The sequence below is a fragment of the Poecilia reticulata genome, linkage group LG3 (genome assembly GCF_000633615.1).
Source record: "Poecilia reticulata strain Guanapo linkage group LG3, Guppy_female_1.0+MT, whole genome shotgun sequence".
In the NCBI taxonomy this organism is placed as follows: domain Eukaryota; kingdom Metazoa; phylum Chordata; class Actinopteri; order Cyprinodontiformes; family Poeciliidae; genus Poecilia; species Poecilia reticulata.
In genome coordinates this window covers 31,878,518-31,883,337 of record NC_024333.1, presented here as the reverse complement: position 1 = coordinate 31,883,337, position 4,820 = coordinate 31,878,518, and positions in this window count along the sequence as shown.

The window sequence follows — 4,820 nt, the reverse complement described above, 5'->3', positions numbered from 1 at the left end:
AGTCACGAACATCCCGATTCTAGAGGATAATCCAGTAAAACCCCCAACATAGCGGGAATTTAGAATAACCAACACGGATGACAATGTAGAAGCAATAGTGATAGTTTGTGGAGTCATTTTAAGAGATAAAAGACGTAACAAAAAGAAAAGGCGGTGGATRAAAGACGACGGGAGCAGCCGCTCTATTTGCTGCACTATGATTAGGAGGCGATGAGTTATGTTTTTTCTGAATAAACATAACCACATATAATAAACATATATAATAATGACCTTTATGTAACTGGGTCTATATTAATAGTTTTATATTTCCACAAAATGTGTTCTTTTATGTATTTGTCTGCTTCTACTTGACTGTTGCTGTGTTTCTCTGTGTCTACTTTAAGGGGTTTGGTCCTCCAACTCCGCCTTATTTTCTTCTTCTTTTGTTCAGGGTCCTCCAGGACTATTATAAATATTAAGTTATTAATTTCCCCTTTTCTTATTCGTTCCACTGGGGAGAGGCAAGTTTTATAATCTATTGTAATCCTTTCATTTGTGTTTATTTTTCCTTCTGTATTAATGATACGTGTTTGGATATTTTCATTTGAGTTGCTATTACACCTTCATATCATTTGATGCATGCCAACTATTATTTTGTATAGATCGGGTTGGAGAACTGGAGCACATGCTAGGTGCTAATGCTAATATCTCCCGATTGACAGGTACGTTAGCGCAGGCCCTTTTGTTATTCGTTCCACTGGGGAGAGATCGGGTTGGAGAACTGGAGCACATGCTAGGTGCTAATGCTAATATCTCCCGATTGAAAGGGACGTTAGCGGCCCTTTTGTTATTCGTTCCACTGGGGAGAGATTAAATAAACGGAGACCGCCTCCAAATCCAGACTTGATGTCTTGTGGTTTGTTTGATCACCACACAACACACACAACGCAGAAATCCACCGGTCACACTTACATAGAATAATAAACATTTCCGCATATCATCTCCGAAATCCACCGGACTTGCAGTTGCGCCGTGTCAGATGTTTGGGATTCCCCTCCATGCTTACATCACCGTGCTATCTGATTGGCTACCTGTCACATCCAACAAGCTGCATTCTCACTCCCAGTCAGGGAAAACCTGATTAAAAAACCTGTTGATAAATATGTTACGTTGTAAGATTGTCGTCAAGGAAAAAAAGGCTTTAGCGGGAACACCAACATGCAGAAGCCTACCCTAACCCCAAACCCAGTGCATGCTGGTCCTGTACCAGTCTCTATGCTTATAGAAAATGGCCCAATGACAGACCSGCTGCTTTAGGCTGATTTATTTTCTTAACTTAATCTGGCCTGAACTGAGAAGAACAGAACAGAGAATCCAGCGAAGAACAAAACAAAAGTAGGAACTTGAATAACTGGTAAATCAGGTTGGTGGCGTTACTCAGTTGGGTTACGTGGGTTTGATTACAGGCACAAAGTAGCTGAACTGATCAACTGGAACCAAGAAACAGGCCTGACAATAATCTAAGAAAATAAATACATGTAGAGAAGAAACATAACACTAAGTAAAACATCACAGCAACACTTACAAAACTAAAAGGTATTGTCACAATTTATGGTTGAAGTAAGTACAAAGTGCAGGCAGCACAGGTGAGCATTGAAACCAAAACTCAAACTCTGGTAGAAAACAAAAGTAAGACAGCAAAGACCAGAACCCGACAAGGAGCTGGGAACACAGCTGGGATTCAATACACAAGGGGAAAGAACATGGTAATAATAATAATACAAAGGGAAAAAACTAATTATCAGGGTAAAAAATAAAACTAATCATGAAACGGCATCAAACAATCCTGAGGAGGAAGGAGTAAAAAAACTGACAGAAAAGGAAAAGAGTTAAAATAATATAAACTAAATACAAACTATAAAGGAATGAAAACACCAGAAAAACAGACCTACTAAAAAAAAACATAATTCAGCTATGAACTATCATCTGCTTCCCTCCAGATGATCCACAAGAAAATTCTTCAGTTTTCTGTTTTCTGTTAGAAACCCAGTAAATCCGTTTTCTGCTGAACTCACCAGTATCAGTCTGTTGATGAGAATAAAAGCATGAACTCAGTTTGTCTTCAGGAGAAAACAGGAAGGTTTTTCTCCACAGCAGCTCAGGCTTTGACCAACTTTTACTTTCAATTCTGGAGAGTCACATTTATTCTTATTACTCCGTTTTGCTCCACCTTTAACGTGAGTCACGTTAAAGGTGGAGCCTGTTTATGCTTGGCACCTTTATGTAGCTGAAATGAATGGTGAAGGTAGGGATAGTTCTCAATGCTGCATTCACATCTTCAATGAGACTTTCTGATGGTACTTCACTCAGCCGTTGTAATTGGCGGTTGCCTGGTGCTCATTCGGGCCATGATTCTCTCTCTTGTTCAGCTTTGATGGTTCGTTCATCACTGTGGCTACATACCCAGTCTCTGGGAGGGTAGTTGTAGTTAACTCCCCTCTGACCTGGCATCCTGCTCCTCCCCCTTGCCGTAGCACCTGTGTTGAACCTCGTCAATCTCAAGTTGTGATAGCAGTTGCCGTTTGTGGATGTTGGAACCAGTTAGTGTTGACTGGAGATGTCGAGCTAACCATTCCTCCCACATTATTTGCATGTAGCCTCTCTGACTAGGGTTACTTGTTTTCACGTCTCGCCCATTTCCGTCTTGTTGTTCCAGTAGCCCATGTGTCATCAAGCTGCTCTGGTTCCCCAGCACCTGACGCAGACTTTGTTTGGCCGGGCGACGTCTGAGCCAGCATGTCGTGTTTATCAATGCTTATCAATCATCCAGCCTGTGGTCATCGGGGCCCTCGGGGCCAGTCACCCCCAAACTGGAGCAGTGGCTAAAACAACAGGAACAACATCAGACATCTCAGTCCAGGAATGTGCAGTTCTAGGCTCAGATGCTGGAGGAGAACCTCCAGCTCCCAGGCCTCTGGTGGAGGACCTGAGCTCAGAGGATGAAACAAACCATCCACAGAGGGTGAGAGAGGATTTATGTGTGTGTGTGTGTGTGTGTGTGTGTGTGTGTGTGTGTGTGTGTGTGTGCGTGTGTGCGTGCGTGCGTGCGTGCGTGCGTGCATGCGTGCGTGTGTGTGTGTCTTGGATTTTGTTCTGTACTACTATCTTGATATTTCACTGAAAATGTTATATTTTTTTTCATCAAACTTAATTGTGTTTATTCTGTCATTTAAATATCTATAATGTAATTATTATGAAGCACTTTGGTGAAACACTAATAAATAAACTTTAGTATACTTTTAATTTGTTTAGTCAAGTTTGTATATTTTGTTAGGCCATCCTGTTTTTATTCTAACTTTATTTGTTTGTTTTGCATAAATAGGTCATCTTTGTATTGTTATCTGCTTTACGACTGATGAAAATTATGTTTTGTGCCAACTCTGTCATATTTACACTGATTTTTATTTCTGACATGTTGCTTAATATGCATTGTCCAATTTCTGATGAACAAATAAAAAATTATTTCAATGATAGAAAAAATAAAAATGGAATTACGTTACAGATTGGTGTCAGAGTTTACTTCTCAGATTTAATCTATTGTTCACATATAATGTTTAAAGACTATGAAATGTGAATAAATATGTTGCACATTCAGAAAATATACCTTAAATGTATAAAAATAATAACACATTCAAGTAATTAAGAATATTGATGTATGAGAGGCAATCTGATGATATGAATATGTGAAAATAATGTGAGAATTATGAGATCACAAGATGTAAGGAACATTGAACACATGAACAAAATACTTGAGCACATGTGGAAAATGTGATCACATGTGATTTTTATGGGGGTTTTGTGTAAGGGGGGTTTCAGGTGCATCTGCAGAGCCGCTCTTTCTCTCTATTATTACTCTATTATTACTTTCTGCAGTGTAGACAGGTTAAACTTATCAAACGCCCCGGTTTTAACTTTAAAGCCAAGGTTCTCCTTTGAACGCGTGTCCCCTTTTGTCTCTTCGGTTATAACGTGTTAATATGACTTTTCCTTTAGTCTCGGCTGATAAAACTTCAGATGCTGCTGGACTGATGAGAGCCGCATCTCCATAATGGGACGTCGGTTCGAGTTCCAGGTCGGCCTCGGCCGGTACCGGCAGCATACTAAAGCCTCCCCTCCGGGGTTTATTGCGGCTAAACCTCTGAGAGGATGCGGCTCTCTGCTGCTCMCAGGAGAAACTGTCAATTAGGAGCGCATCCCTGCAGCCGCTCCGATTTCAGCCCGTTTCTGCAGGCGGCCAGAAACATGAAGTAAAACCGGGACCACCTGCCGCACCAGAACCGGCCTGTAAAGTCTGCGTAAAATACAGGATGCGGGAAAAACGCGCTCCAGTCCCTGGGCTCGGATCATGAGTTGTGTTACGGAGTGAAGCTTCTTCAAACAAAACGGAGGCTCGTATCTCTTTGACTGAACCTTTCTGTTCAGTTTTTTATTGAAGAGAGAAAACGGCGACAGCTGATAACCGCAACAGCTATTCGTAACCAAGACAACCAAAATATCAACAAAGCAAGATAGTGACAAAACAGAACTAGATACTTAAGCATTCTTCAAAATAAAAGACTTCTTCTATTCAAATAAATCATGTCTTGCACTTAAATATATTTCACTTCATCCTTGTAATTATATACAATCATGTTCAATTCAATTAATAATAATCATGTAATCTATGCTTAACATCTAATTGGAAATCAGTCACTTATCATACTGAACAACATATAAGTGTAAAAAAGTCACAACAAGCTGAATGTAACGATCCGCATTCAGACCAGTTAGAAAGGCAGAAC